At 43.8% G+C, this 13,898-nt stretch overlaps 1 protein-coding gene across 1 annotated transcript in view; it reads right to left on the reverse strand.

The window, feature by feature from the left end:
- plcl1 (phospholipase C like 1) overlaps positions 1-13,898 on the reverse strand; it is an 81,522-nt gene that overhangs the window by 30,277 nt on the left and 37,347 nt on the right. The window lies entirely within an intron of this gene.

Below are 13,898 nucleotides of genomic sequence, written 5' to 3' on the forward strand. Positions count from 1 at the left end.
AAAGCTCCTCAACAGCCTTGAACACATCATCATGTACCGACCAGCCACCGCTGAGTCTCACCGTCTCTTTGAGCTCCAACATTTAATGAAGATGATTAATTAAAGTTATGACCATGAAGCTTTGTTTTTACACTAATGAGGAAATATTTAATGTTTTATTTGTATTATGGGCGACATGTGGACGAGAAAATAGTCCTTTCATTTGCAAAATAGTCATTAACAGATAAGAAAGATGGAAAGCTAAATTATGAGGTACTTTACGGGAGAATGTCTGTTTCTGATAATTCAGAGGCAAAGAAGACGTCTACATACAGTGTGCAGGTTTACATCATCGACACCGATCAGCCAGAACATTATGACCACCTTCCCTAATATTGTGTAGCTCCCTTTTTGCCACCAAAACAGCCCTGACCCGTCGAGGCATGGACTCCACCAGACCTCTGAAGGTGTGCTGAGGTATCTGGCGCCGAGACGTGAGCAGCAGATCCTTTAAGTCCTTGACTTGTTTGTCTTTGTCGATTGGATTGAGATCTGGGGAATCTGGAGGCCGAGTCAACACCTTGAACTTGTCGTTCCTCAAACCATTTCTCAACCATGTCTGCAGTGTGGCAGGGAACATCATCCTGCTGAGAGAGGCCACTGCCATTAGGGAATACTGTTCCCATGAAGCGTCTGCAACAATGTTCAGGTAGGGGGTACGTGTCAAAGTAACATCCACATGAACGGCAGGACCCAAGGTTTCCCAGCAGAACATCACCCAAAGCATCACACTGCCTCCGCCGGCTCGCCTTCTTCCCATAGTGCATCCTGGTGCCATGTCTTCCCCAGGTAAGAGACGCACACGCACCCGGCCATCCACGTGACGCAAAACAAAATGTGATTCATCAGACCAGGCCGCCTTCTTCCATCGCTCCGTGGTCCAGTTCTGATGCTCATGTGCCCGTTGTAGGAGCTTAACTGATGTTTACACGTTAATGCATTATAATTATAATCTGATAATATAATAACCATCAGTTCTGCATGAAGAGGACTTTTGACTTGTAAAGTTTTAATGCAGTTATTTAACTGTGTGGACGAGTCCGTCTCCGAGGTCACCTGACTCTCCCCAACTTTCTGGAGAAGTTGCAGCAGATGGGTTACATAAGAGTTATAGTGCATCACTTGTTATTGAACAGTGAATGAGAACAGCCTGAACACCAACAGTCTGTGGCTTCAAACTGAATATTAAACTGTTTGTTAATCTTCATGTCATCAGCGAGTGATTCACTTTGGGCAGTCTGAGTCAGCCTGCAGATCACAGCTCATCTATTGTCACAGAATCAGAACAAACAGGGTCCCCTCTGCGCCAGGCTCAAGTCCACTTTATGTATCGTACCGGCCTCGCTGCTGAAACCGAGAGGCTACGCTCACCTCCTATATACAGTCTATGGCAGGAAAGTAGCTGTGATTAGTTCAAACTTCCTATTAAACGTTTTAAATGATGTCATAAGTGTATGAATTTTTTAGTGAGCACCAAAAACTTTTTTAAAGTATCCAAATATGGTGGCCAACAAGGGCCAATTATCTGCAACGGCCCAAATGATTTCCAGTATGAAACTAAGCTGTTGCACTTGTCGCCCCCTTCAGGCGGGGAGGCCTTTGTGATGTGTTGCATTTGTTGTTTCTGACTGTTTAACTTTTTCTTTCAGCTTTCTGCAGCAAGTTTTTCATTTTCAGCAGGTTTCTGTTGTATTTGTGTTTTAAGATTGGCACGCGATGGATCTCGGGATACGTTGGGCACAAAGGATGAACCCTTCATGGATCCTTCATGGCCCCCAAGAGGACGCATCTAAAAGGAGCCTGCGAAATGGATCAGCCTACAAATTAAAGCCTTGAAACACGTCCTTCGAAGGATGCAGTCCCTGAATTGGGACACAGCTACAGATACTGACAACCTTTCATACTCACATTCACACCTACAATTTACGAGAGCCTATGGGAGGCGGGGTTACACCTGGACTGATCGCCAGTCAATCACAGAGCTGACACACAGAAACAACGTTCACGCTACGGGCAACATTAGAGTCACCAGTGAACCTAACGAGCATGTCTTTGGACTGTGGGAGGAAGCCACGCACGCATGGGGAGAACACGCAGACTCCACACAGAAAGGTCCACTATGTCTGCACCGAGAATCGAACCAGGAACCTTCTAGCTGCGAGGCAGCAACCTTTGACTGATTCTAAAAACTGAGTGGATGTTTGTGCTGAATCTGGAGATTTCTCCTCCAGGTGTTCCTGAGATATCGTGTTTACAAGGTTGGGAAAAGTCCAACAAACAGACAGCGCTGAATTTAAATGCTTTTCTGTGATTTTGTGGGAAAAAAACTGTAAAAAATCACAACAATGAGGCTTCACACACACAGATGGGGACGTGACGAGCGCAGCAGTGATTACCTCAGAGAGGCAGAGCTGTAAATCGTTGCCTCATCTCATTCACAACACAAACATGCATTGATTTCCAATTCTCCCACAGCTCCCAGCACACAGGCCGGGTCACGGCTCAAACACACTCTGTTCATCTTCATCACGTAACCGTCCCACTAAACATCTTTTTTCTATCCAGCCGGCCAGCGAGGAGGCCGGACACACGAGCTTAGAGAAAGCAGGTCAGCGGGTATTTAGGTGGCCGGAGCCGGGCGAGGGCGGGGTCAGAGATGTTGCGATGAGGGGGGGCTCGGACATTTGGGAGCATCGATGTGGCTGTCGTAACTAATCCTGCGTGTGCGTGCATGCGTGTGTGCTGCGTGTGTGCATGTTTCCACTGTCGCTGTGACATCTCGACCGTCCAGGAAACCACGACCCCGTCAGAAAGCCTCTAATGCAGCAGCAGCTCTGTTTGGCCTCCATCGCTCATAATCCACAGCCTGATTTAAGCTCCCTCTCTCTGGTTTGTTTCTTTTTTTCCTCCCTTTAGCTCCGATTTGATCATTCTCTCCATCGCTGAGTCGCTGCCAGGGAAAAATCTCAGCACAGATGGAGAGAAAAGAAAAAGCTGGAGGGAAGAGAGACGCAAAGAAAAGGTCAGACGAGAAGAATTAAGAGAGCAAGGAGAAGATGACAGGATGATGACAGAGAGGAGATGAAAAACACAAACACAAGCAGAGCAAATGGCAGACGGAGTAAAAAGACGCAGGATGAAACAATAGACGGGAGATGAAAAGAGGATTGAGGAGCAACAAGTGGTGAAGGGGAGAGGAATAAATGGATCCAGAACAAGAGGTCGTTGTTTGGAGCAGCCGTTGAAGTGTTTACAGCCGCTCTCCGTTCAGAGTGTTTGAACCACTGAGCTCGACACGCGGACCTCCAGAGAGCAGAACAATACAGCACGACGGACCCTTTGTTAGTGGTCTGTACGAGTGCTCTACGCATATCAATGTACTCATCGCAAATATAATCATACAAGATACAATTTGCTCCCACGACAAGCGCAGCGTCACGATCACCCGTCTGTGAGAGTTAAAAGCAGAGCAGGTCGTGGACTCATCCATGGTTCTTTGTGTCTTTAATAAAAGTAAACATTTCGTTCTTTGCTGAGATTTAAGTTTTAAGCAAATGGGACGGATGTGAAATTAAATCGACCTCTGACCAACAAAATGTAATCAGTTTATCTCTGAGCTGAAGGTTGTGCCAAATTTAAGATGCGCTGACGTACGAGCGGACAACCTTAAAACGCGCTGCCCCTGTCCATGACGTGTGGCTACGACGGCGAATCAGAGCCATTAAAAAAATAAAATAAAAACAGAGCCGGAGGAGAAGAGGAAAATTCTGAGGAAAATCTTGATAATTCAGAGATTAAAGTTTGAAATTTGCCAGAAAAAAGGGCAAATTTATGAGATAATAAAGTCATAATAAAGTACAATTAGTACAGAGCACAAACTATCAAACAAACGCCATAGACCGACGAGACTTTCTCCATCAGGAGGCCACAACAATGCAACGTCACTGCCTGACGCCGGCGGCTTCGTCGTCCCTAGGGGACGGATGCCAGCTACGTAAGAGTGAAACGACTGAATGAATACGACATTAAATAAGACAGAATTCTTACATTACATACCAATCAGAGCCCCGTTTGTCCATGAGCTTATCGGTACTTTTGTAACTGACCAATCACGTACCGGTACCATCAAACAGCGGTTCTTAATACCAATCACCATGGCTACAAAAAAAAAAAAGATGCATTGGTCTCTGCAGATCACTGCTTCTGTATGTCTGTGTGTATAATGCTCTGTCCTGCACTGTGACCTTTAACCTCTGTAACAGACTCTGAATAAACTTCACTGAATAAGAGATGGAACATGAAGTCACACACACACTCATTCATCAATCCTCCTCACAGTTTCCACCCATTGACCAACATGTTTATACAACTTGTTAACCTTGTGCATAACGATTTCTCACACACACACACACACACGTACGCACGCACGCACGCGCACACATGCACGCACACTAACACCTGGCAGTTGCATAAATCCAGTGCAGATCTGGCTAATGATCCCTCTGCTAAAGATTAGCACAATAGATTACTGAGCGGCCGCCTGCACCCTCTGACAGACGCTAATCCAATGCAGAACACACACACACACACACACACACACACACACACACATAGAGGTATTTAGGGCCTGATACGCATTAATAGCAGATATTTATACGTCATTTGAACTGTTAAGCGGGCGCTGCCATCCTGCTCATCTGTATCCAGAGTGTGCGCAGTAGAGATCGGCCGCAGTATTGACGTCCCGCCCCCTCCTCTACCCGACACATACCTTTACCTTGTGGTAACCCTTGGCGTGTTGGAGCCCTCAGGTGGGCTCAGTCTGCAGCAGAACAGCTTCTTGTGTCGGTCTGAAGCAGATATTCACGCTGATGGAAAGTTCACTGACTGTAGTGTTAGTGTTAGTTACGTCTCCTCTCGCCGTTCCTCCTCTACTCTGCTACTCGGGAACAGAACGCTGCAGGAGTCCCATTTGTCAACAGAGCTGTCAATCACGAGGCCACACCCCCTTTTTATAGCATCAAATAACTAATTAAAAGTAAACTTGTCTAACTGCAGACCAGTTTTAACCTGTTTCTTTGGCCTCCCGTCCTCGGGGACTGATGAACCCTCGGCCTGAATCAGTGTGAGTTTGCTCTTTCAGCCTGACTTACCTCCTCTGAGGCGAAATTACACAAAACACTGAGCGCTGACGAAGCTCATTGAAGAGGAGACGGACGCAGAGAGACACAGTCAGTGTGAACGAGCAGAGAGGATCGGAGGGTAAAATGTGTCTGAGGGAGTCGTGCAAACGCAGAATGATTAACTGATATCTGTGACTGGAAGAGTCTGTGGGTGGAAGTGTGTGTGTGTCCCATCATGCACACTGATTGTGTTTGGTTGAATCATCAAAGGTTGTGTAACTCTGATTCTGTGCTGCAGTTCATCTCGTCCTGCACAGTACGGATTCTTTACTGCACACAGTCGGCTCAATAATAATCACTCAACAAACACAGAAGTCTGATGAGCTGCAACATTCAGACCTTTAACAGCGTCACAGCGACCTGAACCTGCAGAGGACCATGAGTCACGTGTTGATTCACAGAGTGGGAGGGAAATAATCAACTCTCACTCGTGTTTGTTGCAGATTTAAAAACAAAGTCAAAGTGAGTTTTTGATGAGTTCTGCAGGATACGTGAAAACTCGAGTGTGTGATCATACAGTCTGAAGTGTGATAAATAAACACGTTTAAAAGTCACTTTCAAAATCAGAATAAGACAAAGATTTTCAAAATAAAGCAGCCGTGTTAGCGATGAAAAATATGCAACTTCTTAAACTTTCAAAATAAAGCAGCCGTGTTAGCGACAAAAACTATGCAACTTCTTAAACTTTCAAAATAAAGCAGCCGTGTTAGCGACAAAAAATATGCAACTTCTTAAACTTTCAAAATAAAGCAGCCATGTCAGCGACAAAAAAAAAATGCAATGTCCAGTTAGACTTTCAAAATAAAGCAGCTGTGTTAGCGATAAAAAAATATGCAACTTCTTAAACTTTCAGAATTAAGCAGCCGTGTTAGCTACAAAAAATATGCAACTTCTTGTTAAACTTTAAAGTTATAGATAATAAATATGGAGGGTTGAGCTTGATTTTCAAAATAAAGTCAGCATAATGTCAGGCTAAACTTCACGGTCAAAGTATAGATAATAAATATGTGTCAGACTTTCAAAATAAAGCGATCAAGTTCACGTAGAAAAAATAAGCAACCACTGATTAGACTTTCAAAATAAAACATTTCTTATTTTATGATTCTTGGACTGACTGTAATTAACAACATCGAGCGGTTTGGTTATGTTTCGGCACCAGGCCTGCACGATATGAGAGAACTCGATAAGATTACAGATTACCTGTGTTTGCAACAGGTCTCTCCTGCATCCAAAATGTGCATTATTTAAGAATTTAATGGTTCTTTTTAATACAGAAAAAGTCAGTTTGACTTTAGACATTTATTAATAACATTTAAGCAAAATCACAACCTGTCCCTAAACTTAACCAGAGTGCTTTTGTTGCCTAAACTTAAACACAGATCGGAGTGTGGACTCGAACCAGACACTCGAGTATGAAACTCCTGTCTTTGTTCACCTGCCAGCAGCGTGATACATAATATTTAATCAAGCGAGCATTACCCGTGTTCATGCTGTTTGTATAACTTTATTTACAGCTTTACACATTCACGTGCGAGTCCCAGGTTTCTGGAGGTGCAGAAAAACAACATGTGGTGTGAGTTTTATAAAAATGCACAGTTACTTCTCAGCCTCGTTCAGACGCAGCAGGACTTTAAGATTCAGTGAGAAAGAGGAGAGCAGCCATGATGGACAGGATGTTCCCTCGCAGGCTGCTCCTCTGGTGGGTTTTAAAACTTAGTGTGGAGTTAAAGCTTTGAATAGTAACGATCACGAGCAGGAAATTCTTCTTTTCTTGTGAATCCTCTGATAAAGTTTCAATTGATTTTACAAAGTGAACTCTGAGGTCTGCTTTTTTATAATAATCCAACTGAAAATATGCACAGGCAGCTCCACTCAGATTATCAGTGAAACTCGTCTCTTTCACACCTGATTAAACTTTCTTTGTGCCGACTGAGAGAGTGTTACAGCGATCTGACCTCCTGCAGAATCTGACAGCTCTCAGTTCAGACTTGTTGGAAGTGATACCATCCTTATAAGATTACCTTCACGACTTATTAGGCGCCTCTTCAGACACGAGAGCGACATGTTGGAATGCTCCACAGTTACAGAAAGATAAAGATAAAGGGGTACCTAGGTCTTCATATTTTGAAGCATTCAGCTCCTGAACAAGCCGCCGTGTTTAAGGATTTGAGAGTGAGTCCTATTCCCCTCTCTAGTGCAGCTGCCTGTGCCTACGGATATCTCTCTGATGCTCACTGCCTCGTGCAGCTCACTGCACATAAATTCAACTGTTGTGACACCAGAGGACAAACCGAACGCATCCAGACGGAGAGGACGGAAACTCTCCTTCATGTCTAGACAATTTTTACCTTCTTTTTTCCCTCTTTCTATCCGTCTGTCTGACCCTCTTAACTCCAAACCTCCTCTGCTACTGACTCCTTCTAGTTTCCTTTGCCCTTTCCCATCACTTCCACTCCTCTATGTTGTCTGTCCCTTTTCTCCTCCTCCTCCTCCTCTCTCCATCATCCCTCCATCACAGCATCCGAGCTATCAAGGGAGGCCCTGCGGCGTCTTTAGGCAGCGGCCACAAGGGGGTCCTTATCCAACGCAGTGACACACTTCCAAGTCAAGAGGACGTTTGTTACGTAACAGCTTAAAGCTTCTCTGGTGGGCCTCTCTGACTCGGCTCATATCTATGTGCACACACACACGCACACACACACGGTGAGAGAGAGAGGAAAGATTAAGGTTGAACTGAGATCAAGCGGAGGGAGAGAAAGAGGACAAAGTGACTGAGATTAAGAAAGAAGAAGACAGAAGATGGAGATGAGAGGAGGACGAGGAGGGGGAGAAACCCGAGCTGAGCCTTAAAGGGAGAAAGTAAATGAATGAAAAGACGACAGAAAAATGAGGAGAGAGGAGGTGAAAACACAGAGACCCAATCGGCAGAGAAAAAAAGAAAAGGGAAAGTACGAGGCTGACAGCCGAGAGCTCTATTCCTGCTTCACTGTGGGAAGGAGACGAGATGAGGAGGAGAGGGAGGGAGGAAGAGGAGGGAGGGGAGATGAGTTGGATGGCAGCCCTGTACGCATCTGAAAAGGAGATGTTTGGGTAAATGGGTTGATGAATCTTTCAGAGGGGAGAAGTGTGTGATGTGAGGAGAGGAGGTGGGGTTCAGGAGGAGAAAGAAGAGGAGGAAAACAAGAGGAGGAAAACAAGAGGAGGAAAACAAGAGGAAGCCCTTCTGGAAAAAATAAAAGGAAAATAAACAGTTGGAGCATTAACGACACTTTAAGCTAGCTAACAGTAATGATAGCTAGGAATTTACAACTTCCCCATTGCATCGTGTAGCAAGAGCTAACAGTAAGATTGGCCAGTGAATGGCTAATGGTAATGTTAGCTACATAAATCTCGCCTAGCTATATGACAGTAAAACAAGATTTTTAATAACTTCTTTTCTACCCACAGCTCTTCACAGTAGGAGTGTAACGAGCACACTTTTAGCTAGCTAGCAGTAATGTTAGCTAGGAATTAATGACTTCCCTTTAGTATCATGTAATAAGAGCTAACAGGAAGATTGCAAGTAAATGGCTAATGGTAATGTTAGCTACAAGACATTAAGCCCTATTTGATAGTAAAACACGATTTTTGATCACTCATTATCTACCGACAAGTAGCTAACATTAGTGTTAGCTGGGAACTGGTTAAATGCTAACAGTAGCTGTTGTAAATTAAATAGACACAGTGGGTGCGTTAACAAGCACACTTTTCCCCTTTGAGTGAAATCATTCGGATCATTCGGTCAACTTAAACTACTAGCCTACTACTCCTAGATGATTCCTTAGCTATCGTTACACAAAAGCTAGTTTTAGCATTTAATCACTTCCTAGCTAATATTAAGCTAGCTAACACACAGTAAGCTACTGTTACACAGTACCTTAGGAAAGGTGTACATTTATTGCTAAGAGTAATGTACGCAAAAAAAGATATGTAGCTAATATTGTTAGCTACATATCTTTTTTTCCCCTAACTTTATTGAACATTATGTTAACAAACAAACACTGCAGATTTGTTCAACATTAATGTATACAAAGAACATGATAATATGAATTTAAATAAATAAATTGTCTTTTTTGGTTTTATAAGTTCAAGAGTTTGAATATATTGAAGGTGGGAATTCATTAAACGTTTATAAAAAGGTTTAAAGTTGACATGTTCAACAGATTGTTTACATTCTTGTATTCTATTTAAACAGATTATCATCAGTAGCTCCATGTAAACGCAGCAAGTGGTTAATCCTGCTGCATAATATGTGAACGCAGAAGAGAGCAGTTAGAGTATGAAAGTGTAAGTGTGTGTGTGTGTGTGTGTGTGTGTGTGCGTGCGTGCGTGCCTGTGTGTGTTTGCGTGTGTGTGTGTGTGTGTGTGTGTGTGTGTGTGTGTGTGTGCCTGTGTGTGCATGCGTGTGTGTGTGGAGGATGTGTCTCAGGCAGCAGAAATGTCTCCAGAACGCTCCGGCAGCAGACGAACCGAGCTCTGACCGAGACAGCCGTTATGCAACCCTCTCCAAAAAACCCAACGTACCCGCGGAGAAATGGCTACACACACACACACACACACACACACACACACTGTACATGCTATTACAGGTCTTTTTTCATACGATTTCAGCTGCTGCCAGGCAACCACAGGTGACGGACACATGCTGCGATAATGAAAATGTAATCGTCTCAATTTTCTCCTTTTTTTCATCCTGAACAACCATTAAGAGAGGGGGGGGGGATGTGTGTGTGCTGCTCTGATTATGTGTGTCAGTCTTACAACCCATTGTCACACCCATTTCCTGTGTGAGTCTGAGAGGATTTCCGCAACACATGAATTTAAACTGCACTAATTTGTGCAGAAGAACTCTGATTGTGCAGAAAGTGTTATAGACAGTGCGAACGTCTTTTAGGAGCAACTTGCAGGTTAAATCTTTTAATTTCACCTTCAATAAAAACGACGGAGATGACTGGGAGGCGGATCATTTATTTTTGCTTAAAGGGAAATGGCATCAAAATAAACAAAAATACTGAGAATATCTCAAAACTAAATAATATCAAATAACTTCTTCTAACATTTTTCATGTGTCTGCATTAATTCACTGAAGGACTGCGCTCCTTTTGCACCGGCTCTTAATGCATGAGAGCAGAGAGTGGAGCTGCAGACAGCTCCTCTCCACAATCAGACACAAAACAAGAGCAGACTGCACGAAGCTGAGAAACTTTATGGGCGTGTTTGCGCTTGAATATCATCGGTGCAATTTGCTTTGTGACTCAGACCCTGAGATGGAGCAGAGAGCGGGGGCTAATGATGATGATTTATCAAAATCTAATAAAAAATACACCTGATTCTAGTTTTTAACTTATGAAAGACACACTTTCAATGCTGTTATTATTGATTAATTGACATTAAGTAAATGAATCATTTGAGGATATTTCAGAAACATCATAAATCATCAATAAATGCCGATGTAGGCACCACCTGTAAGGGTTAAGTGTGATTTTCCTGCAGCAGCGTGGGTGAACTTTATTTTCTAACATCAAAGCAGCGTGCTACTGAAGTGACAAAACCTGATGCTAATGTGAGACACCTCCGAGACCCAAACTAACAAACTCCTGTCTGAAACTCTTGATGTGAAAATCAAAACAGCAGAAACAGCGTCTCATTTAAATAGAGCGCTGATAATAACAGAGCCAGGTGTGCAGCGTGTGGTTCAGCAGGACTCTGACACAAACAAGTCAGGGATTTATGGTCACGTGATTTAAAACGCAAGGTCAAACACGAAGCCAGCTGCCCTCTGCACAGCTGCACATCCACCCCACACTATCTGCTGTGCCTGCCTGGAACAATGACAGGCTAGCTTCATAGTGCTTCATGCATGTGTTGTGATTTTTAAAAAGGTAGTTTCTGCACAAGTTCAGTTGTTAAAAGCATGAAAATGAAGGTTTGTATGCGTTTAAATCTAAGAGTGAAAGAATCAGAGAGGAGTGAGACAGATGGACGGAGAGAAACGAGGAATAAAGGGAGTAAAGCAAACATTAAACGACAGGATTTCATCACATCTGAGGCTTCAGGAGCCATCAGACATGTAATAAGGGCAGCTGCACTGAATAAACAGCGAGCGATGTGCAGCCACACGACAAACAAACTGTGAAGAGGAGAATAAAAGACAGAGAGAGGCAGAGAATATAGGTTTATAATATGAATTCTCACTATGAAAATGCCCCAAAAGTCCAATTATTTTTGTCCAAAGTGATTTTTTTTGGAAGAAAAGGACAAAAACAAGAGTGAGACAAAGATACAGGAGGGTGAGGAGAGGATTTAATGAAAAAAGAGGAGGGATGGAGGGACGATGACCCCGGCTATCAACAAAGAGAGGAGAAAAAAGAAAAGGCCTTGAGATAGACGGAGAAGGTCTGGGAGCAGCTGGGCTGATAAACACGAGAGAGAGAGGCCGAGGTCTCAGGAGGACACAGGAATTCTTTAAAAGTTGGAAACGGTCACAGAAATGAGCTTCAGACGAGATGAGAACCCTGAAGTGAAAGAAAAAGATGATCGTGTGTTCGTTTACTCGCAAGATGTTGATGCAAACACTGAAAACGGGTTCAAAAGTGTTGTGAGATGTTGGATCAGTTCTGCAGTTAAAGTGGAGGAACTTAGACTCTGTTTACACTCGGGTTTTAAGAGCTTCTATGTAGAACTGTCAACGACCACCAGGACACACTGTGATCCGATCTCTTTAACCGCTTTCCAAAGAAGTCATCTAATCGCTGATGTGTCCTGACGCGTCCCCGCCGAGGACAGAAGAGGATACAACATCAGAGCAGGATCCTTTTTTTGTTTCGTCCTGTTCTTTTAAATGATTCTGTAACAGTTTGAAGAGTTTGTGCATGTATTTAAATCCTTCAGCTGCAGAATGCATCGACATATTACAAAACATTTGATATGACTAACAGCAGATTTCTACAGAAGTCCTAAGCACACATGCATACGTTGTGATAACGACTTCTTTATCTCGTTATCTCGAGATATCAAAGCTGGTTTTCTCGTGATAACAGGAAACTTTTCTGTCGATGTAGAAACAGAACAACAGGCTGCTCACTGATGTTACAGAGCTTCTGTTTGTTTGGTGCTTTTGTAGCTCTGGAGATACGAGTTATCATCAGCTGATGTTACAGTGGTGCAGCTTTGTTATCTCGAGAAAACGAGATTTTTCAGTTTTCAAATTGCAGAAGCTGCAGCTTCTTAATGAAGATAAAATGTGTCAGACAGATTTATGATGACGATTCTGACTGAAGCTGCAGAGAAGTTCTGGTCTGCAGATCTTATTCTCCTGGTGCAAGCGGGGGCTGCACGGTGGTGGTTAGAACCCCGGTTCAGACGTAGTGGGCCTTCCTGTGTGGAGTCTGCATGTTCTCCCCGTGCATGCGTGGGTTCCCTCCGGGTACTCCGGCTTCCTCCCACAGTCTAAAGACATGCTGGTTAGGTTCATTGGTGACTCTAAATTGCCCGTAGATGTGAACGTGAGCACGAAAGGTTGTCTGTCTCTGTGTCAGCCCTGTGATTGACAGGTGACCTGTCCAGGTGTAACCCCGCCTCTCGCCCAATGACAGCAGCTGCCCTGAACAGTATAAGCGGTATAGATGATGGATGATACATTTTTTCAGAGTGATTCTCTGCGTTTGCTTTCAGATCTGTTTGTATTTTTCCGTTGATGGTTTTAAAAGCGCTCCGACTCTGAGCTCGTCTGCACAAATTGAATTGAACTCAGAGACCAGAGTTCTGTTTATTTTTCCATTTATTAATTTCATGTTGCGAAGGTGAGATCACTGCCAGGTGGCAAATAACAGCACCTGAAACTGTGGATGTTTGTCTCGTTAAAAGATTGCCAAATGAAAAGAGAGAGCGTCTGAACCATCCAAGAGAAAGGACGCGACCCTGCAGTAAAACTCAAGGATTTATGGGAACAAAAGGCCCATGTTGATTTCTAATAAGCAGCATTTCCTCGTGTTTGGAGGCCTGTGAGAACTCGATGAACCAAATCACAGCATGGACTGATGCTCGGGTTTGTTCACCAGGTTTCACCAGAAAGAGAAGACAAGCATGAACCTGAGCCACGCAAACAAAGGCGTAAAGAAGAATGAAAAACCAGGAAACAAATGTCCTGAAAGAGGAAGAGGAAAGAAAGATGGAGGATCATTGAAAGCCTCGTGTGCAGGAAGTTTTGCTCTTTTAGTTTCAGGACCTTGAAGCATGACGCTGCGATTTCTGCTCGACTGGATTTCATTAAAGGAAGTCGTTGCTAATCAAGTAGATCTGAGTCAATCATCTTTTCAGTTAATCCTCTGCGGACTGGAGCTGCAGGGATCCTCAAACCGAGACAGACTCTGACACCGAAGTGAGGAGGCAAAATGATTGAAGGAGGGATGGATGGACGGGAGGAGCAGGGGGGAGGCGGGGGAGACAGAGAATAGATGGGTGGCAAAAGCGAGACAAGAGAGCGCGAGGCAGCGAGACGGCCAGAGAGAAACTGATTATGATAAATGTCATTCTATTATTGCCTGAATAGAATTTAGGACAGCAGGAGAGGAAGGGGGGTGAGACAGAGGAAGAGAGTGACTGAAAGAGAGGAGGTGGAGGTTAGTAGAGCGGTAA

The sequence above is a fragment of the Semicossyphus pulcher genome, unplaced genomic scaffold, assembly GCF_022749685.1.
Source record: "Semicossyphus pulcher isolate SPU_LCO1_2020_fin unplaced genomic scaffold, fSemPul1.0.p SCAF_15, whole genome shotgun sequence".
Lineage (NCBI taxonomy): Eukaryota > Metazoa > Chordata > Actinopteri > Labriformes > Labridae > Semicossyphus > Semicossyphus pulcher.